The sequence below is a fragment of the Emydura macquarii genome, unplaced genomic scaffold (genome assembly GCF_026122565.2).
Source record: "Emydura macquarii macquarii isolate MOO-44397 ecotype Brisbane River unplaced genomic scaffold, CSIRO-AGI_Emac_v2 contig_554, whole genome shotgun sequence".
Classification (NCBI taxonomy): Eukaryota; Metazoa; Chordata; order Testudines; family Chelidae; genus Emydura; species Emydura macquarii.
Genome location: NW_027130691.1, coordinates 178,010 through 204,933, shown reverse-complemented (window position 1 = coordinate 204,933; position 26,924 = coordinate 178,010). Strand labels below are relative to the sequence as shown.

Sequence of the window (26,924 nt, the reverse complement as noted above, 5' to 3'; positions counted from 1 at the left end):
GCACTCGTGCTCCCCACTCCTTCCCTACCCTGCAGCATGTCTGGGCATGCAGAGAAGCCTGTTCCTCCCATGCAGCCCTGCCTCAGGCTACAGCCTAATGGGAATTGTGCCTGTCTGGGTTTCAGGCTTCAGCCCAAGATCCCTCGCTCTGCCAGGGAAAGGGGCTCAGATTTCAGGCAGCAGTGGAATGGAAACTGTGCCTTTTGATCATCAGCCATGAACCTTTGCTCTGCCAGGGAAAGGGGCTCTCTCCACCCAGCTCCTTTGGGGGGAGGAATCTGCGGGGGACCTGAATTCTGTGTTTTCGCAGTGGTGCAGGATTCCCTCAGGAGTAACTTCAAGCAGTTTATGATCAGGACACAGGCACATACATATTCTGCTTCCCACCCCCACCCTTCTCTGTAGCTATACCATTGTGGGGTTACAGAGGGCTAAGTGAGAAACCGTTCCCATATTCAAAATGATCCTGATTTCCTGAATAAAGCCCCAGTGGTACTAGGTTGTTCCTACAGTACTTACTTGGGTGCTAACCAGCCTGGCAGAGCTGGCAAGCAGACTTTCAGGCTCCCAGGACATCTAGCAAGATACTTGGAGCAATATTTGTACCAATGTCCTTCCTGGGTTGAGTGTCCCCAGAATGAATTGTGTGCTGCCTTCCCACTGTAAACAGCCAGGGAAAGTACCGCACATGTACCAGAGAGTGGCTTGCAAGGAACTAATTAATATGACTAAAATATCTTCCTGTTGAAGCTTTATACAGTTTCCTGTAGATGTATTCTTTGGGAACATCCTAAGATTCAAATGAAAACTTTTTTCTTTAATACTAAATGGTAAACAAAAATGTTAAATTAAAGAAATTACATACATTTTGGGAGTCAAAGATTGGAGCAGCCATAGCTCCTCCATTGAGACAGTGGCTCCTTCATAAGGGAATTTCCAGAATGCCCATAGGCCATAATAGTGATGAGAGAGTGCAGAGCAATTTCAAAGCCTCAGTAATTGATTGCCATTCAGAGGAAAGGTGGCAAGCAGGTGGCTTGCTGTCAAGGGATATGATACATGCTTGGAATGAGTCATCCCTGCTCAAACATTTCATGTGACTTGTGATAAGCAATGGCTTCTAACTTGTTGGCTTGAAGGAAACCATGTAATATCCATGAATAGCAATCAGTTATCCTAAATGGATATCTTGTGCATCCAAATTCACAGGTGATAAGCTGTTTGGGGAAACGTTTTGAAAAATTATTAGCTGATATGAGGGTGGAGGCCTTTTCCACTATCAAAGTCTGCATAGCAATCCATTGGTTGCCAGTGCACCAAGGCACAGAATTCAAGTTACATACCTAGGCAACATGCCAATTAGTGCTCTGTCCAGAGAAATAGAGCCATTTATAACTGGACAACTGCTGGAAAGGCTTCACAGCCACCACTGCTTCAAAATCAAGAAATTTGAACCCAATTCAGCAAATTGCTCATCTAGGGTTCAGAACATTGCATCAGATATCTCTTGGTAGTAGTCACTATTAGCCAATTACCTGCAATGGCTAGGATTACTAGTGCCATGTAATGGCTTCATCCTCTAAGTGGGGTTTTAAAAATGTGCCTGCAGAAATTCTTTTTGAGGACATGGAACCATGCACTTGATGCAGTGCAAAAGTAGGTGTAATTCTCAGGCCAGGTCTACACTGCACAGATAGGTTGACATAAGCTGCCCATAACCTAATTATGTTAGTATCTACACTACAGCCTTGCTCCTGCCCGTACGAGTGCCCTATTACACCAACATAACTCCACCTCCATGAGAAGTGTAGGGCTTACGTCAGTGTAGTTAGGGTGACTCAGTGTCTTTGTAGATACTGCTGTTACTTACATCAGCTGTTGGCTGTCACTCTTGTCAAGGAGTTGTAAAATTGACAAGAAAGCTCGTTCCCAGCTCCACGGCTGGGCTGCTGCTCCAAGCTGTGATGCCACCCAGGCTCCCACTGGGATCCCTGCTGCCCCTGGGGTCCTGTCTCTTGGCTCCTGGTATGGAGTGTAGCTGTCTCCACTCCACTTCTCTGTCCCCCCATGCTCAGCTGTCCACACCAAGAGCAGGGCTGCTCCCAATTGGGAACGGAGTAGCAACGAGCCCAGGCAGCTGGGTGGGGGGGGAGGCAAGAGAGCCCAGGGCAGCTGGGCTCCCGGCTGGGAGCTGTGCGGAGGCAAGAGCCTTGGCTCTCAACCCCCCTCCCTTTTTCAGTCATTGGAAGCACTTTTGGTGAGGATGGACACCACTGATGGAGGGTAGTGTGGACATCAGCCACTACAGTAATTACTGCGGTGGCTGTAAGTCGACCTAACTATAGCCTGGTCTACATAGAGAGTGGTGTTGACCAAAGTCAGCTTTGGTCGACAAAACAGAAGTGGTGTACACATTGCAATCAACTTCCCATTGACAAAACTGAGCTGTTTTTTTTACAAAATAAAGCCACCTTGATGAGGTGTAGGGCTTTTGTCACCGCTTAGTGGGTTGGTGAAATTGACAAGAAAGCCCAAGCCCCAAACTGGCAGCCATGTCAATCTGCTCAGCCCTGTTAAGCTCTACCTGCAGCTTTGTCAATTACATGCTGAGCTGTGAAATTGACATGGCTGCCTGTTCCCCAGAAGCCTTGGCTGGCTTCCCTGGGCTCCAAGCAGGGAAAGGGGAGGGGAGAAGTTCCCCGGCAGCTCCTCCTGGCTGGGACTGGGGAGTGTGGGAATAGCTCATAGGGAACCCAGGAACCAAGAGATGGGACTCTCAGCTTCCCACACTGCCCCTTAAGTCGGTGGAAGTGCTTCTGGTGAGGATGTGCTTTACTGATCCAGGGAGGGTAGTGTGGACATTAGCCATGCTGTAATCTAGGTTGATTTATTTTTTTAAGTGTAAGCAAGGCTTTAGGTCGACTTAGGTTTGTAGTGCGGTCATGCCCTCAGATTACATCTGAATATCAATTTTTGTGTGTGGGTCCGTATAAGAAACATGCTGACATCAAATCCAATTTACACTCTAGACTCTTGTGTACTCTCACAGGGTGGGGAGCATACCTGGAAAACAAATTTCCAAAATCTGAATACATATTCTTTTAATTTTTGACAGCTATATTAGTAGCTTAGTGGCTTCCCAAAAAACATAACCATATGGGATCAGACCACTGATCCATCAAGTCCAGCATCCTGTCTGACAGTGGCCAGTATGATGCTGGCTGGATTAGGAAGATCATTTATTATATCTTTTAATATCAATGTCAAAATTACAATAATTCACATGGGAGAGGCCATGTCAGGTACTGTTAGAAAGTTTATAATTTGCCAAGTATGATGATATTGTTTGTGTCATATTTGCATAGGAAGTTATGGATATGTTTGCATCTGTATTTCAACTTGTGCTGTGTTTCTGGGCAACACCCCTGACAGGATGGCTGCAGCATTAGCTGCTTGATGGCCCATCAAGGGAACTCAAAGATACAATAAGCCCAGAGAAAGAACCCAGGGGCTACACCTAGTGAGTCACCAGGACTTACTCATGTGACCCTGGGCTCCATCTTATCTCTGTAAATTTCCACAATCAGCATGGTAAAGGAAAAGGGACACAAAAAGCAGCTGCACCCCATCCATATTGTGTTTAGTCTTCAGCCTTCACGTACCTCTGATCAACTCCTTTGCAACAGAAGCTGTGAATCAAAGGACTGAGACCCATCCAGGTACTGGATGTATACCAGAGGACTATACAAGCCTGCAAACGCCACAATTCTAACGAAAACCTGATGTAGATAGACTTTCAAATCATCTGTATGTATCTGATTGCTTTAATCATTTAACATTTCTCTTAGTTTGTTTCCTTTTATAATAAACCTTGAGCTTCTACCAATCTTTTAGTAACTAAAACTAATCAATTTAATTTCAAAGCCTATCGGGTAAAGAAATGTGAATTCATGTAGAGAGAGCCAAATGCATTCTGGGTAGGAAAGTTATGGTGTGTCTGTTTCAGGTACCACCAGAGCTGATAAAGAATTCAAGTCCTCACAAAAGAGACCCTCCAGTTCTGTTGTGATTGCTCTCCTTTTCATTGTGACCACTTGAAACCATTAGTTTTTAGAGAAGTTGCTCAATTTTATTGCTGCCTGGGTTGTCCACTCCATCACTTTGGTTCAGTGCATCAGAGTTGTGTGGGGATGGCTAGGAAATGGAGTAGGGGGCTTCAGGTCAGGATGAAGGTTCTTTTCAAACTGTATTGGGAACCTGTCTGTGTGCCTCTACTATGCCTCTATTGCTTCTTAATGACCAAATTCACTCAATGTGTTTTAAGCTTCACTGTGTCATTTTTAACTGTACCAAGTCATGCCCCCAGTGTGTGTCTACTGTGGGAGTTCTGAGAAGATGCAGCCCCCTTTTCCCAACACAAAGTCTGGGAGGTTTTTGTTTACACGTTTCTCGGGTTTTGGTATGGCAAGCAAGGACTATGCAGCAGGAGTGGGGACCTTTTGTTTGTGAGGTGTTGCTACTTGAAGGGAGGGGTTTCAAGTGATCTCTTGTCACAAAATTGGCCCTTAGATTTGGCACTGGAGTTGGCATTGGCAGAGCTCCACCTTCCAACTGCCTAATGCAGGTTCACAGGGGCGGGTAACCCACAGGCATGTAGCTGTGAAGCTTGGATCCTTTTAACATTTGTAACCTTCCCTAGGGCATGGATTCACCCTCTGCCTTGGGAAATCTCCTCTTGCTGCACACAGCTCCTTCTGAATTGATTCTACAAGCAGCATGTTGCTCTCCATAGAGGGTCTTTCTGTTTGGGTTTTTTTGTTATATTACAGCCCAAGTTGTTTGTTCATTTTTGTTGTGCAGGTCGGTGAAGCCTAAAGTGAGGTTTGTTATTCTAATGATGCGTAAAAGGAGAATGGGAGTTGCAAAGATTCCACTGAGCACTCTCCCCTAAACTCCTCAAAGTTTTGGCACGTGGTCCAGGGAGTGTTAAATGTATCCCGTATGTCTGTGTGCAAATAAAGCTGAGAGGGAAAACACACACACACACACACACACACACACACACACACACACACACACACACACACACACACACACACACACACACACACACACACACACACACACACACATGAAAAATCAGTATACTTATATATATGCATAAGATATAGTAAAGTAGCTTCCTGCGTTGTTCATACTTACACTCTTACATTGTGCATGCTTACAACCTTATGGAGACCATTAGAAACAAAGATGGAAGGAAAACAAGTGGAGATCATCCCAAGAGGAATGTGCTGATCCAAGCTTCCTACCCCATTGTCCTGTGTCCTTGTCCCAGCTAGAGATAAATTTGACAGCCTTTCAGATTCTATATTCGCTTTCCCATTCCACCCCTTGTCTGGTCAACTCTCAGCCTCCATTTGTGTTTGGTATTCCTGGAGACCAATGCTAGACATTTGGTTTTTCGTACCTGATATTCTGGTTAACCATAGTTGTATTTCCGACAGTTAACCCAACCATTTGCATCAGTCTCTTCCCAATAGTTTTGATATGTTAGTGCGGTTAGCTCGTATTGCAAAAAGCCCTAAGATGCTGCTATCTGTTCATTTATGGTTCACCTGTTTATCACCAACTGCATTAATATTTGAATGTTTAAGACCTATAGCTAAACCTATTTTAAGTATGTATATTTTGGTGGTTCTACTTGCCATTACAGCTTCAATAACTTCCATTATTATTTCTATAAACATGCTTAGCAGACTTTATTTTACCCAAAATTATAGCCCCTTCAAGATCAGGTCTAGGGTCAATAGTCAACAATTTTGTGGACGGGCATCAGATTTTCCATTTGAGTTTAATCAGAAGGGCAGTTTAGGGAAAACTGTGGCTGGCCTAGTCAGCATTACCTCTGAAAGGCAAATTTTGGAATTAGTTCTCATATCCACACAAAAATCACACCTGCTTTTGTCATGCTTATAACTCCAGAAACCTTTCTGTTCAAGATAAGTTCTTTTCACAATTCCTGGTAAACTCTTGTCCCATCGTTTTGTTCTAACCTTTGAAGGTTGTGGTATAAAAGAGCATTCCCAGAGCTCTAAAGATACATCTCAAGCTCGTGGATTATATAAACCATTTGTATCCTGCTGATCTCATTCTATCCAGAATGCCAAGGCCTTAGGACCTCAAGGTTACTGCAGGCATGATGTAAGAATCTGCACCAGTTGGCATGCTAGGCATCTGGGAAACTATTCACAGAATTCCCTTGAGGCACTTGGGGGAGAAAGTATATGAGTTTACTTCACAGTTCTTCCTTAGATGAAAGTTTCCATTCCTATGAAAAGACATCCTTTGCTGGAAGGTGTTACTAGGCTTGTTTCCACAGCTCCTTAGTTTGTAAAGCGCTTGCTTTATATGGGGAGAGCATCATTGCTGCCTGTATTTCTACTATTGATATTTGAACTCTGCGTATCCTTTCCTTCCCTAATTCTGGGTTTCTCTGTTTGCTGTTTCCCATAAGTAATTAATGAGGAGAGAAGCTGTGAAATATAAGGAACTTCTTACCTGATAATTTACTATTAGCAGTTTCTCTCTGAATTCAAGTGACCCTGGTAGTGTGATTAAAAGACCACAATGTAAATGGAAATTTTTCTTTAAAGGAAGGCTATGGCTATACTGACAGCGGCTAAGTCCCTGGCGTCAGATCGATTTCTCTGGATCGACTGAACAGTCAGTGAAAACCCTCTCCGTCGATCCAGAAATCAACGTACTAAGACCACCTTCACAAGTGGCGCAGTGCAGTGAAGACGGCGTGACGAAGAGGAGCCCAGAAGTCGACAGGAGTTACGCAAGTTTTTTGTGTAGCTTGCGTAACTCCCGTCTACCACCGCCAAATCCCGGAGATAAGTGTAGACAGGGTCCTAGACACATTATCTTAAGGTTAATCATTATATCAACTGTTTTAATGCTAATAAGTGATTGCTGGAATGTTTCTACAGCTGTGGAAGAACTTTTCTGGTGGCCTGAGCAAAAGGCCAGAGTCTAGTCCTGGAGTCTCCAGTAACAAAAGCCTCTGTATTCTGTAGGTGGGGGCATTAGCTTGTGAGTAATGAATTCGGAGAGAAGCTGTGCAATGGAAACTTCTCATTCCTTATTCAAAGTTTTCCTGAAAACTTGTACCATATCATCTACAAGCAATGAACCGGTATCTCTTCAAAAACACTGATCGAATGTTTAGGGTTTGGGTTAGCCCTAAAGTGGCAGCAGACTCCCATGAGAAATACTTGCCCCTGAGTAAGGGCAGTTGCTAGGCTGCCCGTTATCCACAGCATTTTCTCCTGTCAGAATTTGGCAGATTAGTAGTGGAAGACTCTTCTCTACCTCCAGCACTGGTATGTTGTGCATGAATTTGTGCTTCTGGTTATCCTTAAATCCTGGAAATTAGTGAATAAAAGAAGTCTATGGTATTTCCTTAGAAGCTAATGTTAGTACTGTAGGCTATAGAAAGGATTGGACATTATTAGTCTCCAATTCAATGGTTTATTGTTAAGTGTATTGAAAGGCTTAGAATAAAGAAGCTTCTGCCTTGAAATACTTCGACAGATTTGGCCAGAAAAATGCCAATGTTATTGGTCTTCAGTTGAATCAATAATGAGTTGCAATATGGATTCAGATTGTAGTTTATAAATTGGCATTTGGGTATTTATACACTTGATTGGAAGGCTTCCTTATTGTTATGCTAGAGTTATTCCTAATGTACCTTGTTTATGGCTGGTAAAGAAGGAGCTATGTTTTGGTGGTGTTTGTCACATGCTAGTCCATGATACACAGTAGAAAACTGAGATCCCAACTCAAAAATAGATTTTTCCAGCTTTCTTCCCTCATTTATGAAACTACTCATGTTTTAAAGCGTTTGTAGTCACTTGTGTATTAAATCTCCTTACAATAAATGTTTTTACAGATTAAATTTTAAATAGAATTTTTTATTGCTGTAGAATGGATTGAAACCACATACACTCTCTAAAGTATGGCTTTGGTGTCTCCTCCACCTGGCATTGAGGCATCACCCTATTCATCTTAGGAGGTTGCAGAGAAGTAGCAGGCAGCCAGTTTTCTTCTTGATAACATCCTGTCCCCCCCCCCCCATCCCCCATAGTGTTGGGTTTGTTTGGTGCATAAAGTAGGATCTTGCATCTTGGCTTTTCTGTTTTTAATGTTGGGTGATGAAGTGTTGATCAGAGGAGTCTCAAGTCCCCGTTTCTCACTTTCTAGCATTACAAAATCGACTGGGAATGCAGAGCCAGGCTATGATATTAGTCTGCAACTACAACATTATTTATTATGCTAATGTAAACTTTAGAAATTCAGTTTAGCTCTGAATTTGCTTTCATTCTTCTAAATATGACTTTTGGTTTGGTTTTAAAACAGCTTTAATTTTGGTCTTTTTGTGAGCAGAGTTTCTCACCTTGCAAAAAATGTTATTAAAATTCATGGTGGAATGAGATGGCTCCCACTTAGCTGTAGCATTTACATCCCCACTGTCTTCCACAGCAAACGCCTAGACACACTCTGTTGGTAAAATATTTGGAAGGAAAGCTTTCCTCCCTCTGCCTCCTCCCCCAACAATCTGTGTTAGAACCTTCCTGTATTGGAGAGGGAAGAGACTGGTGGGGAAATAGCAGTTCAATGGGATGTTACTCACAGGCAGGTGGCATTTTGGAAGTCATGCACCTCCCTTCAGGTCACTCCCACCCACCAATTCTTAATTTTTGTAGTCAGTCTAGAAATTGAAATCTGCTATCAGCACCATATTAATGTATTTGCTGTTTTGGTTGGAGTTCTTTAGGTTAGTTGGCCCTCATTAGTGCTTTACGTCATCAGAATACAGCATGGAAATGGCATTACCAAAGGTGCCTAAAGATTATAGAGGGACAGTGTTTGTTTGAAAACATAACCTATGATTTTTTGTACCTTTTCCCCCATTTTGAAATAAATTTTTCATCAGAGCCATATAGTAGGTAGGAAAAATCAGGAGATATTTGTGCATTCACAGGCTACGGTGAAAAATTAGTAAGATTACAGTAGCAAGATTATTTTTTGTTTTTTATAGTCTTTTGATGTGTGAATTATGAAAGTGAGGGACTGATTCTATTAGAGAGACACCAGTGCCATATACTAGAAGCTACTGTGGAGGCTTGGAATATATTGCGGCCTATTAGGGACATACTTATCTAGAGACAACATACATGGAATATGTTGGAATTTAAAAAAACCTGTGCATTTGAGCAGCAAGATTGAGATGAAGCTGGTGAAATGTAGTATAGCAGAGGGAGAGTACAGATATATCTGGCAATAGCATTCTGTTAATCTAAACCAATGGCTGGCATAATCCAGTTGGGCATGTGTGTCACATCCTTTCTGCCATTGCTGGTTATTACTATTGATGAGTAAAGTTGGCGTGGGTTTCATTTTCCTAGACTATAAAATTAGTCTGTATTTTACAAAATGATGAATCAAAAATACTGTGTGCTAATTTCCAGAAATATGCAGAGCCCCACCTTTAGTAACCAAGTTCTGCTCCTTTAACTCTAAAACATCTAACAGTGTTTCATATGCAAAAAGCAAAGAAATTCAGGAGATGGAGACTATTGTAGGACATTATGTCTACTGATAGGAACTCTTAAGTGTATTAGACCTAAAAAATCTCCAAACAGTTGGAGGGAGAAGTGAGACAAGTGAAAAGGTGTGTGCTTTAAAATCAAGCATCTGCTCTTTACTACCAGACTCTGTATCCAAATAGCGATGCTGAATAGGTGTTCAGTCCTGCTGTTTAAGGATATCTGATGTTGCCAGTTTACCACTGTGATGTCTCTTTAATCTGAAGAACAAACTGCATGAAATAAAACATTTGGTTTATTCATATTTCTAGTAGTGTGCATGCAAAGTGTAAAAATATCTGATCTTATGCAGCCAATACCTTAGAACAGGGGTTCTCTAACTGGGAGTTGGGACCCCTCAAGAGGTCATCAGGTTATTATGGGGTGGGGTCGTGAGCTGTCAGCCCCTGCACATGCCATGGCTGCGACTGTCAGACCTGTGCATGGTTGATAGCCAGAGCCCTTTAGAGGTGGGTGGCCAGAGAGCAGCAGCTACTTGCCAGGTGCTCTGAAGTGAGCGGCACCCCAGCAGCAGCAAAGAAGTAAGGGTGGCATGGCATGGAGGGTCGTCATTTTTTGGAAGTGTTGTCACAGCCTGAAATATTTTCAGAGGGGGGTCCAAACAAAAAAAAGTTTGAGAACCTCTGCCTTAGTGTAACCTGACTTCACATGGGATGACTCAGTGTGTATGTCAACAGGCAGAGCTTGGAAAGATGAATGGTGGTGACTGAAGAAATCAGAAGAAAGGGTCGTGATGATGTCAGCGTGCACACTGTAATGCACCACGAAGATGAAATTTGGGGAAGTAAGGCTGATTAGAGAGAAGACTGGGTTGGAATGAAGAGTCAGGGCTTGGCAACGAAGTTACAGATCTTGAGGCAGTGGAGAGATGAAGGATGAGAGGGTTTGAAAGAGGAGTTTGGGCTGGAGCGTATGAATTAAGAGTAGATGCTGATGGCAATGCTACATCCCTGGTCCAAGTAATGGGGACTCTTCAAAGAAAATGGAACCAGTGTGTTAGCTTTGGGAATGGACCAAGTCTTGGTAGCAGAGAGGATATCAATGGCTTTTTCTGATGGAGATGGGGGGTGAGCTGGGAAAATTTAACAGGTAATCCATGTCATGGGAATGATGTCTGGCTTGCGAACAATAAAGATCAGATTGAGGAAAGGGTTGCATGTGGGTTTTTTTGTTTTTTAAATTAAAATGCAACTATGGTGGGACTGCACAGGTTGGAAGTATGTTATATAATTAAAAGATTTATACTTGTGAACTTGAGATTTATACTTCATGATGAATGCCAAAATCTACTTAATTAGCCAAGTCTCCTTGAATAAAGGTAGAGAGGCCGTAAACCAGTTATGTAAATACATTTGGAGTTTGGTACCAGCACAGCTTCACAATCTTGAAAGAAGGTTTCTTTGGTTCAGGGAAGATTTAGTAGGGAAAGTAGAAGTGGGTGGCAACCTAGGCAGCAGTGACCATGAGATGGTCGAATTCAGGATCCTGACAAAAGGAAGAAAGGAGAACAGCAGGATACGGACCATGGATTTCAGAAAAGCAGACTTTGACTCCCTCAGGGAGCTGATGGGCAGGATCCCCTGGGAGGCTAATATGAGGGGGGAAAGGAATCCAAGAGGGTTGCCTGTATTTTAAAGAAACCTTATTGAGTGCACAGGAACAAACCATCCCAATGTGCAGGAAGAATAGCAAATATGGTAGGCGCCCAGCTTGGCTTAACAAAGAAGTCTTTGGTGAACTTAAACACAAAAAAGAAGCTTACAAGAAGTGGAAGCTTGGTCAGATGACTAGGGAGGAGTATAAAAATGCTGCTCAAACATGCAGGAATGAAATCAGGAAGGCCAAAGCGCAATTGGAGTTGCAGCTAGCAAGGGATGTGAAGGGGAACAAGAAGGGTTTCTACAGGTATGTTACCAACAAGAGGAAGATTAGGGAAAGTGTGGGCCACTTACAGAATGGGGGAGGCAACCTAGTGACAGAGGATGTGGAGAAAGCTGAGGTACTCAATGCCTTTTTTGCCTCTGTCTTCACAGACAAGGTCAGCTCCCAGACTATTGCACTGGGCGGCACAGAATGGGAAGGAGGTGAACATCCCGCAGTGCTGAAGGAACAGGTCCAAGACTATTTAGAAAGATTGGCCATACACAAGTCCATGGAGCCAGATGCAATGCACCCGATGGTGCTGAGGGAGTTGGCTGATGTGATTTCAGAACCGTTGGCTATTATCTTTGAAAGCTCGTGGCAATTGGGGGAGGTCCCTGATGACTGGAAAAAAGCAAATATAGTGCCCATTTTCAAGAAAGGGAGGAAAGAGGATCCAGGGAACTACAGACCAGTCAGCCTCAATCCGTGGAAAACTCATGGAGCAAGTCCTCAAGGAATCCATTTTAAGGCACTTGAAAGAGAGTAAGGTGATCAGGAACAGTCAACATGGATTCACCAAGGGAAAGTTATGCCTGACCAACCTGATTGCTTTCTATGAAGAGGTGACTGGCTCTGTGGATGTGGGGAAAGTGGTGGACGTGATATACCTTGACTTTAGCAAAGCTTTTGATACGGTCTCTCACAGTATTCTTGTCAGCAAGTTAAAGTAGTATGGATTGGATGAATGGACTATAAAATGGATAGAGAACTGACTAGAGCATAGGGTTCTACGAGTGGTGATCAATGTCTCCATGTCTAGCTGGCAGCCGGTCACAAGCGGAGTGCCCCAGGGGTCGGTCTGGAACCGATTTTGTTCACCATCTTCATTAATGATCTAGAGGATGGGGTAGATTGCACCCTCAGCAAGTTTGCAGATGACACTAAGCTGGGGGGAGTGGTAGATACCGTGGAATGTAGGGATAGGATACAGAAGGACCTAAACAAACTGGAGGATTGGGCCAAAAGAAATCTGATGAGGTTCAACAAGTGCAGAGTCCTCCACTTTGGACTGAAGAATCCCATACACAGCTACAGACTGGGGACCGATGAGGTAGGCAGCAGTTCTGCAGAAAAGGACCTGGGGGTAACAGTGGATAAAAAGCTGGATATGAGTCAGCAGTGTGCCCTGGTTGTCAAGAAGGCTAATGGCATATTGAGCTGCATTAGTAGGAGCATTGCCAGCAGGTCACGGGAAGTGATTATTCCCCTCTATTCGGCATTGGTGAGGCCGCATTTGGAGTATTGTGTCCAGTTTTGGGCCCCCCCCTACAAAAAGGATTTGGAGAAGTTGGAGAGAGTCCAGCGAAGGGCAACAAAAATGATTAGGGGCACAAGACTTATGAGGAGAGGCTGAGGGAACTGGGCTTGTTTAGTCTGCAAAAGAGAAGAATTGATAGCAGCCTTTAACTACCTGAAAGGGGGTTCCAGGGAGGATGGAGCTAGGCTGTTCTCAGTAGTGGCAGATGACAGAACAAGGAGCAACAGTCTCAAATTGCGGGGGGGAGGTCTAGGTTGAACATTAGGAAAAGGTTTTTCACTAGGAGGGTGGTGAAGCACTGGAATGGGTTACCTAGGGAGGTGGTGAAATCTCCATCTGTAGAGGTTTTTAAGCTGTGGCTTGACAAAGCCCTGGCTGGGATGATTTAGCTGAGGTTAGTCCTGCTTTGAGCAGGGGGTTGGACTAGATGACCTCCTGAGGTCCCTTCCAACTCTATGATTCTATGAAGACCTAAACCGGAAGTGAGCCCCAGGTCTGTTAAACCCTGCCCTTTACCATCACAAACAACCCTGTCAGGCAATCACACTCATATTTGTCCATCACTCTCAAAATGAGGAAATATTTCTTCATATTTATTCAAGAAATTTTCTGTTCTGCATTTGGAAAGAAGTAAGATGATGTATTTATATCTTACAGTGATACTGGAGTAGTTTTTACTAGGGAAGATATTAAACAGCAACAATTAAAGTTTAAATTTTTTTTTCTTTGAGTGCTTGCTTATGTCGATTCCAATCAGGTGCGCGTGCTCCGCATGCACAGTTGTCGGAAGGATTTTCTCCAAGCAATAACTGTTGGTGTAGGTGCCCTCTGGAGCAGCACCTCCATAGCACTGTATATAGGGGCTTTCTGACCTGCCGCCTCTCCAGTTCCTTCTTACTGCCCGTGACGGTCATTGGAGCGTCAGTCTTCTAGCTTCTGCAAGCATTCCCTGTGGTGTTCTTAGTGGTTCCTGTAAATATTTAGGTAGTTAGTCACAGTTTGTAGTTATATAGCTATAGATAAGTGGTAAGGGATTCCCCTGTTTCTGGGACCTCGGAGCTCCAGAGTCGGATGTCTCTGGCCCAAAGCTTCAAGCCCTATGGCTCCAGCCACAAGTCTATGCCAAAAGGTGACCCACAGGACTCTTGCTTAAAGTGTTTAGGAGAGTTGCACCAGACAGACGGTTGCAAGATCTGTAAAAGTCTTCCCCCAAGGAGCTGTAAGGAGAGGAGTGCGCGCCTAAAGCAGATCCTTATGGATGCAGCTCTTTGGCCGGACCCAGCCCCGGGCGCATTTGGTGCACAGTGCCCCAGCATCAGTTAGAGACCCAGCGCCGAAGACGACCTTGGCACAGAGGGCACCTCGGCACTCGACGAGTTTGGCACCACTCTAATTCACCATTGCCCCATAAAAAGCACAGGGCGGACAGGGGGCGCTTGCCTCTGGTGTGGCCTATGGACAAGGACACTGGTCCATCGCATGCACAGATGCATTCGGCGAAAAGGTCCCCGGAACCATCGATGGCAGGTCTGCAGAGGGAACCCGTGAGCCCGGTGAGCGTGGGCTCCCTGGCAAAGAAGAGCTGGACCTCCCCTCCACACTGGATACATCTGAGGCAGTGTGGGACCTGATTGCCATGATGGCACAGCAGTCCCCTATCTTGGGAGAGAAGGTGCCAGACCCAAGACCTCAGGCACCGCTAGTCGCGGCGCTGTCTAGAGGCAAGACATCAATGATGTGGTGCAAGTCGATTTCGCTCAGCCACTGGTCACTGACCCCTCGGCACCTATCACCGATGCCCCAGCACCGATCAACCTCTCCATGGCACTGGTCGCCTGTGCCTCAGCACCGTTCATCTGCATCTGTGAGTCCGTAGACCCAATGGTGGATGCTTTGGCTTCGGAAGGTCCCTCAAGGGTAGCTCTGCCTCTGATTAAGAGAGTCCAGTTCACAATAAAGACACTGTGGCAGACACCAGCCTTTATCCTACCCATGGCAAAAGGGATAGAGAGGAAATATTCTGCTCCCTCTAAAGGGTATGAGTACCTTTTCACTCACCCTCAGCCTGGTTTGCTCGTCGTGTCTGCGGCGAATGAAAAGGAAAGGCAGGGGGAGCAGGGCCCAACATCTAAAGCGAAGGAGCCTAAGAGACTGGACCTATTCGGGAGGAAAGTATACTCTAATGGGGCCTACAGCTGAGAATCACCAACCAACAGGCGATTCTTAGCAGATACAACTTCAACTCGTGGGACACGATGGCTACGTTTAAAGACCACCTTCTGGCCGAGTCCAGGACAGAGTTTGGAGCCATGGTGGAGGAGGGAAAAAGCGGTAGCCAAGACATCGCTGCAGGCTGCATTAGATGTGGCAGACTCTGCAGCAAGAACTATGGCTTTGGGACTGGCCATGAGAAGAAGTTCCTGGCTGCAGGTCTCGGGCCTCCTGGCTGAGGTCCAGTCCATCATCCAGGATCTCCCTTTTGAAGGAGCAGGGCTATTCTCGGAGCAAACAGACTCTAAGCTCCACACCCTCAAGGATTCTAGGGCAACCTTGAAATCCTTAGGGCTGCATATGCCTTCCACACAGAGGAAGCACTTTAAGCCCCAGTCTGGCCAGAGGTTTTATCCACCGCATCCTTGGCATGACTTCTCCAGGAAAAGGGGCAGGAATAACAGGCGCAGAGTGCCCCAGCTGCCCAACCCTGGAAAAGGCTCAGGAAAAAAACCAGGGCTGAAACAAAACTTTTGAGGGTGTGCCCAAGGGCGACGCTCCAGGACAGTTACCGGATCCTGTCCCCATTTTCCGCAACAGATTATCCCATTTCTACCATGCTTGGGCCCAAATAACATCAGACTGCTGGGTATCCCGCACGGTAGAAGTGGGATACTCCCTCTAGTTTTGTTCTGCCCCACCTCCCACCCCCTTCCCCATCCCTCTTCAGGGACCCCTCTATGAGCAACTTCTCATAGGAGAGGTGCAAGAGCTGCTTCACACTGGAGCGGTAGAAAAGGTCCCTCAGAAGCTCAGGGTTCTACGCCAGATATTTCCTAATCTCAAAGAAAAAAGGGGGGCTCAGGTCTATTCTCGATGTGTGGAATCTCAACAAGTTCATAAGAGAGCTGAAATTCCGCAGGGGCTCCCTAGCCTCGATCATTCCCTCTCTGGATCTGGGGGACTGGTGTCATGTCTCCTCCCTCCCTCCCTTCTTCCCCCCCCCCCCCCCCCCCATGACCTAAAAGATGCTTACTTCCATATCTCAATAATACCCTCCCACAGGAGGTTTCTCAGGTTCATAGTAGGACACAGTCACTACCAATTTGTTATTCTCCCGTTCAGCCTATCGGCAGCTCTAATATCTTCCTCAAATGCATGGCCATGGTCGCTGCATTTCTGAGTAGGCACAGTGTCCAAGTATACCCATATCTGGAAGATTGGCTAGTCAAAGGCCGCTCCAGGGAGAAGATAGATGCCCAGGGTACAGCATTAGTGAGACTACTGCTGGATACTGTGTCCATTTCTGGTGTCAACACTTCAAAAAAGATTGTTGAAAAATTGAAAAGGGTTCAGAAAAGAACAGCAATAATGATTTTTGGTCTGGAAAACCTGCCTTAGAATGAGATACTTAAGCAGCTCAGTGTAGTCCAGCAGAAGGTGTTAAGAAAATTAGGCCAAATTGTTAGACTGAGGGAAGTGGTTCAGGTGGGCCTGTGAGTCACAGTGTAGTCACAGCAGTTGAAACTCCGTGTGCAGAGGAGATTACCTAGCAAGGAACCATAGAGAGAAAGAAAGGAGGGGCCAACATCCGAATCCTCTGAAAAGCAGGAGAAGGCAGGAAGTAGGCACATCAGAAAAGTGGTCAGAGAGGGAGGGGAAACCAAGGAGAGCATGTTGCTATGGAAACCCAGGGGTGCCGAAGGGAAAGGTGAGACTGATGGTGTCCAGGAGGATGAGGATGGGGTATAGGCCCCAAGATAGGGCCAGAAAGAGATTGTTAGAATGTTGGTGAAGGAGGCAAGCGTTATGGCAAATACTGTTGCTATTTTATGATCTTTGTGGCTTTACAAAGCAATCCTGTGGTCGAGAGCTTGATTCCCCCATCTATTGCAATGTTCACTTTTTAATGTTCATTAACAATATGACTAGCTGTTTAATTTCTGTCTCCTGGTTGAATTTTGCAGTTTCTCTTACCACCCTCATCCATGTTCACTGTTGGATTGTTTTTCCGTAGTTTGGTTTCACAATGCACACATTTTTAATTGGACACTGGAATGTTCTCATTTGTCCTTCCCTGAAGCACATGGACTTTGAGAGAGCGTCACCAGGATTATCTAATTTGTTTGGAATCTCACCAGGGCAATTAACCAGTTTGATGCAACAATCTTGTGAGTTTGTAGCCTGCAGGTGTAGCTAATGAGTCCTCTTAATCTGCCAGCACAGAGCCTGGGGCATCCTTTTTACTCTTAACTTGCTGATTACAATGAGTTTTGTGTATGGGTTTTGGGTTTTTCAACATACTAGATTATTTTGCCTATGGATGGTGGCTTAATAAAGTTAATAGATTCTAAGGCCAGAAGGGACCATTGTGATCATCTAGCCTGATCTCAGGTATAACACAGGCCAGAGAATGTCCCCAAAATAATTCCCAGAGCAGGTTTTTAAAGAAAAACCATCCAATCTTAATTGAAAAATTATTGATGGAGAATCCACAATGACCATTGGTAAATTGTTTCAGTGGTATTACTCTCACCATTTAAAATGTGTGACTTATTTCCAGTCTGAATTTGTCTAACTTCAACTTCCAACCATTGGATTGTGTTCTATCTTTCTCTGCTAGACTGAAGAGTCCGCTATTGAATATTTGTTCCCCATGTAAGTATCTATAGACTGTAATCAAGTCACCCCTGAACTTTTTTTGTTAAGCTAAACAGGTTGAACTCTGAGTCTCTCTAGAAGGCATGGTTTCTCATCCTTTATCATTCGAATGGCTTTTCTATGAACCCTCTCCAATTTATCAAGTTTCAAAGAGTCTTTGCCCCACTTCTGTAACTCTGCAGGATCGCTGCTGCAGCCCCAGTGAGAGCGTATAAGGTGTAAGACGTGGCCTGTCCTACTGGAGTGCAGAGTAAAGTTTTCATTTACCACTTGTGACATTCTTGCTCTAACAGCATTGCTTGTCAGTAGAGAACCATGCCATATTAGGAAGAAGCTTCTCAATTTTGTAGTTGCCCCAACCATAATTTTGTCCTAAGCAAGTAGTTACAATAAAGTATTTGTAGAACCTCACTGTTGCCTGTGTGTAATGCTGGGTTTTCTATTCAGATAGAGTTCCTGGATCCGATCTGGAATAAGAACATCTGTTCTTCTGGGTGAGCCAGACATGTATGCTGTGTCATTTGTATGAATCTTATACTGAGGAGGTGGGTTCTTTGCTTCAGTATGCCAAATTCCAGCAAACTTTGCTCATCACATTTCTTTGTAAAGCCACTCTTAGAGCACATTCCTGAACATCAGGCGATTGCCTTGGATTCTCCCAGGTGGCCTTTTGCGTTACAGTGGGTGTATGCTTCTCAGCCAGCCTGGTACTGATGATTGTCGTTTCTAGTAGTAGTAGATGCTCTTCTAACAAAATCAAGTTGTGATTTGTAATGCAATGTTCAGTATGTGCAGAGCCCAAGTCTTTCTCTATTGGAGTGAGCCTATTGTTTTTCAAATCCCAGTCCCTTTAATTCATCCACTCCCCAGCCCTGCTTCATAATACTGTTTAAATGTACATAGTGCATTTTTCCTTTAAAGCTAGATGAGTTGTCTTTTAGCACAATAGTCTTTTTTGCTAGTCGGTCCACATCTTGCGGATATAGTTGATGGATCCCTGATGCAGGCTATTCGTATTTCTGGTAGTGTTAGGAGGGATGGCGATGCACACTATATCTGAGACAGCTATAAGAGCTGTACTGTGGAAGAGTGAACAGCACATACATTTTCCCAGTCCTACTCCACAACGTTTGTTCTCCATCCATATCACCTGTGAGATGCCTTTCCTGGCTGAGCTGGTAGGAGCCATTTAGAGGACCCCATGAGGGCTTTCTGTCAGTCTCCCTTGCTGGTGTCCCCCCCCCTCTCACTGGACAGGCTTCCCTCAGATCTTTAACCCAGCTGCCTACTGCTAGAAGGGAAAAGGAACTTTCTATCTCTGCTTCCCATTTCTTCAAGCCAAGGGGGGGGGGAAGGAAGCTACTGTACCCTCCCTGTCCTTTCTGGCTGCTGCTGTGCATCCTTCTCTGTGAAGAACTCCAATACCTGGGTCCCCTGGTCAGAGCTTTTTTCTAAGGGGTAGAACTGACCGGATTCTTTAGTTTCACTGCTGCCCACAGGGTTCTGAATCATAGCTGGGAAACTGACTGGAGTCTTGTTAACGTCACTTTTGTTGTTGATACTGTGAAGGAGAGCCTTGAGCAGAGTTCCTAGAGATGCATATAGATGGCACTGTAATGTCAGTGCTCAGATCACATTTGGAAGGCTTTCTTCATTAGGTCTCCACTTCATTTAATTAAATCATTCAATCCTGAAGGAACAGGTGGCTGAGGCCTCCCGCCCTGTTAGCCCAGGAAAGTTTTCTACTTCCTGCTGGCAAATGAACTTCCACCTACGGCTATAGAGAGAGGTTCTCTTCAATCATGAAGGTTCTGCCTCCTTTGATCTAACAGTGCTTTTCTGCTGTTTGTTCTTTAAACCAGCGGTTTTCAACCAGGGATATGCAGAGGTCTTCCAGGGGGTGCTCAACTCCTCTAGATCACTTTCTCAACCAGCGGGTTATGACTTCTCCAAGGGAGTTGCAAGTGCAGGGCTGGCCTTAGGGGGTGACGAGCAGAGCAATTGCCTGGGGCATCACACCACAGAAGGTCCCATGAAGCTAAGTTACGCGCCTCAGGCTCACAAGTGAAAAATGGCTTAGGTATCACACTGAGATGTCAGTACAATATTTATATTCCAATCGGTTTTATTTTATGATGATATGGTAAAAATGAGAAAGGAAGCAATTTTTCAGTACTAGTATACTGTGACACTTTTGTATTTTTATGTCTGATTTTATAAGCAAGTAGTTTTTTAAGTGAGATGAAACTTGGGGTATGCAAGACAAATCAGACCCCTGAAAGGGGCACAGTAGTCTGGAAAGATTGTGAACCACCGCTCTAAACTACATGCAGCTGTCTTCCTAACCCAGTTATTCTTTTGGTTTCTTTGTTTTTTTTTAAGGCTGTAGAGAGATGGGTCCAGAGGAGAAACCTGTTTTTATTCTTTGTTCAGTCATGTATGCTCACCTTGCTAAAGTCTGTAGTTCAGCACTGCACAATCTTAGTCCTCTGCACTCATATAATCTTGTGAGTGGAGAGATGCACGTGCCGGAGTGCTTTTACAATTTTGGGTGAAACTGAGTAGACTTTTGTAGATAGTAAGGAATCCCAAAAGGGTTACCAACACACACTTAACACTTTCTTCCTTGAGATGTTAGATAGTTTATAATAGCAGATGACTTTTCCAATTTTTTGTTCTCTCTTCGAGTGATTGCTCATATCCATTCCATTATAGGTGTGTGCGCGCCCTGTGCACAGATCCTCGGAACTTTTTTCCCTTAGCTAGCCCCGTAGGGTCAGCTCCCGGCGCCCCCTGGAGTACCGCGCTTATGCCGTGGTACATAGGGCGCTGCTGACCCTGCGGCCCCTCAGTTCCTTCTTTCCGCCAGTGACGGTCAACACGGAACGCCTGCCTCTTGCATTCAAACGCAAGTAGCATTCCTCACAGTTAGCCCTATTGTTAGAGTTTTTTGTTTTGTAGTTAGTAGTAAGTTTAGAAAGTAGTAATAGTGCCCTTAGGGGCTAGAACGGAGCCATGCCTGGCTCCACAGGTTTTAAAGCCTGCACTCAATGTGCTAAAGCCTTCCCTGTTAGTGACCCCCATGACCGTTGCCTTCGATGTCTGGGGGAGTTACACAGGAAGGAAAAATGTAAAATCTGTAGGTCCTTTAAGCCCAGGACCCAGAAGGAGAGGGACGCCCGCTTAAAGGCGATCCTCATGGAATCCGCGCTGCGGCCGGACTCCGAACCGTCGCGCTCCCCGGCGGCACCGAGCGTCTCATCGGTGCGGAGCGCTCCGCCGGCACCGGCATCAGCGGCACTGAGCACATCGGCACCGAGCGCGTCGGCACCGAAAAAAGAAGCAGCGTGAGGCCGCTCACATGGACTCCCCCCTGCTACTGGGAAAGCAGGGGGCTCAACAGGAGATGCCCCAGCCACGTGCCGTGGAGAGGACTCCGGCGCTGGCATCTCCTCGCAGAGAGCCTTCCCCAACTCCTGGGGGTGGGGGAGTGCCTCTGCAAGGGCCGTCGACACCGGAGGCTTTCGCTGTGGCTCGCGCCCTCATGGGCCTAACCACGCCTCCGTCCCCCCCTCGGCCGAGGGTTCCGGGACCGGTGTCTCGGGGCAAACCCGCGTTGGGTTACCCCGGTGGGTGGCGGAGACAGGAGTCGAGGTCTCCCCCCAGACGGCCAGCGAGGGAGTCGTCGAGCTCCCCTGCACCGCGGCACCGAGGGTGGTCCAGGGAAAAATGCTCGAGGTGAAGGAGATACAGTTCCGCCTCGAGTGGGGACCGAAGCATGGACTTGGTCATTTCGGTGCGGAGTCCGGCCTCTCAGCGTTCCCCTGCACCAACTGCATCACAGGCCGGTCTGCCTTCCACGGCACTGAGACCCAAGGCGGCACCAGGAGCCTCGGCACTGTCGGAGCCACCAGCGCCGCCACCGCCGTTGACCCCTCCTCCTTAGCTCCCACCTCAAAAGGAGCTGAAAGGAAGTACTATGTACCAAAGGAAGGGTTTGAATTTTTATATACTCATCCCACTCCAGGTTCACTTATAGTAGATGCGGTGAACCAGCGAGACCGTCAAGGGGGTCAGGGTAACACCCCTAAAGACAAGGACAGCAAAAAGCTGGACCTGTTTGGGCGCAAAATGTATTCTACTGCGGCCCTGCAGCTGAGGGTAGCTAATCACCAGGCCCTCATGGGAAAATATAATTTAAACTTATGGTCCTCTTTACAGAGGTTCTCGGCGGGGCTGCCCCCCGACAAGGCTACAGACTTCGCCACGGTGACACAGGAGGGAGTGGCGGTGGCTAGGGCGGCTCTACAGTCCGCCAGTGATGCAGCGGATACAGCCAGCAGGGCGATCGCTTCGGCCATTGCCATGCGCCGCTGCTCCTGGCTCCAAGCCTCAGGGTTGTCCCAGGAGGTCCAACAAGCCATACAGGACCTTCCTTTTGATTATTCCGGCCTCTTTTCAGAGAGGACCGATGAAAAGCTTCATGCTGTAAAAGACTCTCGGGCCACCCTGAGATCCCTTGGTCTGTACACACCTCAGGCCTCGAGGCGCCAGAACCGGCCCCAGGCACAGAGGCAGCAGCAACCTCCGCTGAGGCTGCCCCCTAGACCTACTCAACCCAGGAGGGATAGGAGAGGTACCGGGCGCCTAACCGACGTGACAGACACGGACCCTATCAAGGGTCACAGCAAGGCCCTAATAAGGGCGGTGCACCCCATAAGAAGTTTTGATGGGGTGCACAAGGGCGGCACTTATTCCCCCCCCTTGGATCAACCCAGACCCTTTCTATACAGGCTCCGGCCTTACATAGCCGAGTGGGAAGCTATTACCACAGACCAATGGGTCCTCGGCATAGTTCGCAGGGGCCATGCACTGCAACTTACGGCTTCCCCCCCACATTTTCCCCCAACCCAGTCCCTCTTCAGGGACCCATCTCACGAGCAACTTCTCATACAAGAGGTCAATTCCCTCCTCATGCTGGGCACAATAGAGGAGGTTCCTATACAGGAACAGGGGAGGGGATTCTATTCTCTGTATTTTCTAATCCCCAAGGCCAAGGGAGGTCTAAGACCTATCCTGGATCTGCGTCGCCTAAACAAGTTTATCAGGCGATCCAGGTTCCATATGGTCTCCCTAGCTTCCATTATTCCCACCCTAGATCCAGGGGACTGGTATGCCACCCTCGACTTGAAGGATGCGTACTTCCATATAACAATCCTTCAAGACCACAGAAAATTTTTAAGGTTCATGGTAGCTGGATTCCACTACCAGTTCTCTGCCCTGCCATTTGGCCTCTCATCCGCACCGAGTGTGTTCATGAAATGCATGGCAGTGGTAGCGGCCCACCTGCGCCGCAAAGGGGTCCAGATCTTTCCCTACCTGGACGATTGGCTGATCCGGGGCAAGTCCAGGGCCCATGTCAAGGACAGCCTAGCCCTTAGGTGCGCTACATGCACCAGACTGGGGTTGCTCATCAACGAGCAGAAGTCTACTCTCACCCCGGTGCAGCGCATAGAGTTTATAGGGGCCATATTAGATGCACGAGAGGCCAGAGCCTTCCTCCCTGAAACTCGGTTCGAGACTATGACCGCCATAATCAACGATCTCCACAGGTCCCCCACGACGACAGCCAGGCATTGCCTTCAGCTGTTGGGACACATGGCGGCATGTACGTATGTGGTGAAGCTGGCTCGCCTCAAGTTAAGGCCTCTCCAGGGGTGGCTGGCCTCAGTCTATGTACCGGCCAGACACAGACTAAACAAGGTGGTAATGGTTCCCGCTCAGGTATTGTCCTCCCTAGATTGGTGGAAGGACCCAAGGGAGGTGCTGAAAGGTGTTCCGTTCAGGGACCTAGCTCCCTCAGTCACGTTAATAACGGACGCCTCGGACAGCGGGTGGGGAGCCTACATCAGCAGAGACCTGAGCACCCAAGGGCTATGGTCAGTACAAGAGAGAGCCCTCCACATAAATGTCAGGGAGCTCAGAGCAGTCCGCTTGGCCTGCAAGGTGTTCATCAACTTCCTCAGAGACAGGACAATTCAGTTCCTCACGGACAATACGGCGGCCATGTTTTACATCAACAGGCAAGGGGGAGCACGCTCATCGGATCTTTGCCAAGAAGCTATTCGACTTTGGGATTTTGCCGTGAGGCACGGTTTTCACATTTCTGCCTTTCACCTCCCGGGGGTCAGGAACGACGAGGCAGATCGCCTCAGCAGGTCGTTCTCACCCCGACACAACTGGTCACTGCACCCGGAGGTAGTGGCTTTCATCTTCCGGAAGTGGGGGGTTCCCCAACTGGACCTGTTCGCGTCGTCCTGGAACAGGAAGTGCCCGAGGTTCTGCTCGCTCCGAGGTTGCGAGCCAGGCTCCCTTTCCGACACGTTCCTTTTAGAATGGACGGGGCCCCTCCTGTATGCGTTTCCCCCACTCTGCTCTTGCCCAAGGTCCTCTTGAAAATCAAGAGGGACAGAGCGGATATGATACTGATTGCGCCAGCGTGGCCACGACAGCATTGGTACAGTATGCTGCTCGACCTGTCTATCGACACGCCGCTCCCACTTCCGAGGCACTTCGACCTGCTCTCTCAAGACCAGGGTCGCCTGCTGCACCCGGACTTGGACTCCCTCCACCTGACGGCATGGAGACTCTCTGGCTGACGGAGGGGGAGAGAGCCTGCTCGGCGCAGGTCCAACATATCCTGTTGGGCAGCAGGAAACCTTCCACACAGGTCGTGTACCGGGCCAAGTGGAAGCGTTTCACTTGTTGGGCGGAATCCCGGGGTGTCCTACCGTCCACCTCGCCCATACAGGCGATATTGGAGTATCTACTCCACCTGAAGCTCCAGGGCCTAGCACTGGCGTCACTGAAAGTGCACCTGGCAGCTATTTCGGCCTTCCACATGCCGATGGAAGGGCGGTCACTATTCTCCCACCCCATGTCAGTCAGGTTCCTCAAAGGGGTGGAGAGGCTTTATCCCCAGGTCCGTGGCCCGGTGCCTCCCTGGGATTTAAACCTGGTCCTTACCATGTTAACAGGACCCCCCTTCGAGCCTATAGCTACATGCCCGCTGCTCGTCCTGTCTTGGAAGGTAGCCTTCCATTACATCGGCTAGGAGGGTCTCTGAGCTTAGAGCTTTAACATCAGAGCCCCCCTACATGGTCTTCTATAAAGTCCAACTGAGGCCGCACCCAGCCTTCTTACCCAAGGTGGTGTCTCAGTTCCATTATAACCAGAGTATCTTCCTCCCCGTGTTTTTTCCAAAACCACACGGTTCGGAGGAGGGGAGGAGATGGCACCTGCTGGATGTCAGACGAGCCCATGCCTTCTACATCGAGCGGACCAGGCCATTCCGGAAGTCCACGCAACTCTTTGTGGCGGTAGCGGACCGGATGAAGGGTTCACCTGTCTCCACCCAGCGCATCTCCGCCTGGATCATCGCCTGCATCAGGACCTGCTACGAGCGGGCGAAGGTGCCGCTTCCAGGAGCTGTGACAGCGCACTCAACCAGAGCCCAGGCCTCATCTGCGGCCTTCCTGGGAGGAGTGCCCCTGCAGGACATCTGCAAAGCAGCCACCTGGTCGTCGGTCCACACCTTCACGTCCCACTACGCCATCGTGCAGCAGGCGAGAGAGGACGCAGGATTCGGCAGAGCAGTACTGGCGAGAGTAGCTCAACGCTGACTCCTACCCACCTCCAAGGTATGGCTATTTAATCACCTATAATGGAATGGATATGAGCAATCGCTCGAAGAGAGAAAACAGGGTTACTTACCAGTAACTGTTGTTCTTCGAGATGTGTTGCTCATATCCATTCCAAACCCACCCTCCGTCCCCACTGTCGGAGTCGGCAGAAAGAAGGGACTGAGGGGCCGCAGGGTCAGCAGCGCCCTATGTACCACGGCATGAGCGCGGTACTCCAGGGGGCGCCGGAGCTGACCCTACGGGGCTAGCTAAGGGAAAAAAGTTCCGAGGATCTGGGCACGGGGCGCGCACACACCTATAATGGAATGGATATGAGCAACACATCTCGAAGAACAGCAGTTACTGGTAAGTAACCCTGTGTTTCTGCATAAGGGCACAGCACCAGATGTCTAGTTCTGGCCACTCTTGGAGATATGATATTACACTAGACTGATCACATGTCCAGTCCAAAATGACAGTGTTTCCATGTCTCAGTCAAAAGAAGAGGTGATCCTATAATTCATTTAGGCTCATGAATCAATCTCCATAGTGATCTATTGTGTAATGAGTTCCTCTGAAGTTTAATTCTCTCCTGAATATGCTCTAAAGCAGTGGTTTCCAACCTTTTTGGCTCGAGGGCCACAGATATCATTTTTACAACCCTGAAGGACCACCAGTCTCTGCCAGCAGCCCCACACACACACTGCAGCCAGCTTCCCTCCTCTCTGATCTCCCATCCCCCTGGCTGCAGCAGAGAAACTATTCCATAGACCTGTGCGCTCCGCCTGGGTCCCTAGACAGTGACTCCCTTCTGCAGCCAGGGGGATGGGAGATCAGTGCTCCCCTCCTTCTGGCTCCAGCAGGGATCCCAGCACCTAGAGACCTAGCCAGAGTGCTTTGCTCTCTGCTGGAGCTGGGGGAAGGGAGCGCTGATCTCCCCTCCCTCCTGCTCCAGCAGGGACCCCAGCACCTACGGACCCAGGCGCAGCACTTCGCCATGCTCCTTGGGAATAGGGAAGCACTGATCTCCCATCCCCTTTGCTGCAGCAAAGAGCCTGTACCAGTCTTTTAGCCCCACGACAATGCGCTCTGCTTGGGTCCTTAGGCAGTGGCTCCCTATGCAGCCAGTGGGAGCGGAGCGTGGTGGGCCACTTTGAAAGCCCCTGCGGGCCACTTTTGGCCCATGGACCACAGGTTAGGAACTAATGCTCTAAAGGCACGTGGAAATGTACTGAAATAGCTATTCAGGAATGATTATTTCGGTATAAGTTCTCATAGGGATACTTTGAAAGAGTTGTCGGTAAATTTCCACGTGTAGGTAAGTCTTAATGCTACCTTGGAGAGAGTCTGCCCCAGGCTTTTATGTCCTCACTGCTGCTGCTATTGGTGCCTATGTTCTAGAAGCTCTAGTCATGGACCAGGACCCCGTTGTGCCAAGTGCTGTACAAATACGGAACAAAAATACTATTCCTGCCCCAAAGTTCTGCAGTGTAAGACTAGACAACTGATGGGTAT

General features: G+C 47.4%; 1 protein-coding gene across 3 annotated transcripts in view; it reads left to right on the top strand.

The window, feature by feature from the left end:
- ZNRF3 (zinc and ring finger 3) overlaps nt 1-26,924 on the top strand; it is a 226,862-nt gene that overhangs the window by 116,105 nt on the left and 83,833 nt on the right. Inside the window, exon 1 of one of the 3 annotated variants that reach the window (XM_067539390.1) lies at nt 18,172-18,221. The exons of the other annotated variants lie outside the window; for them this stretch is intronic. The gene's annotated coding sequence lies outside the window, so the exon portion shown is untranslated. Of the gene's footprint in view, nt 1-18,171; nt 18,222-26,924 lie in introns of those variants that run through there. 3 annotated transcript variants of the gene reach the window in all.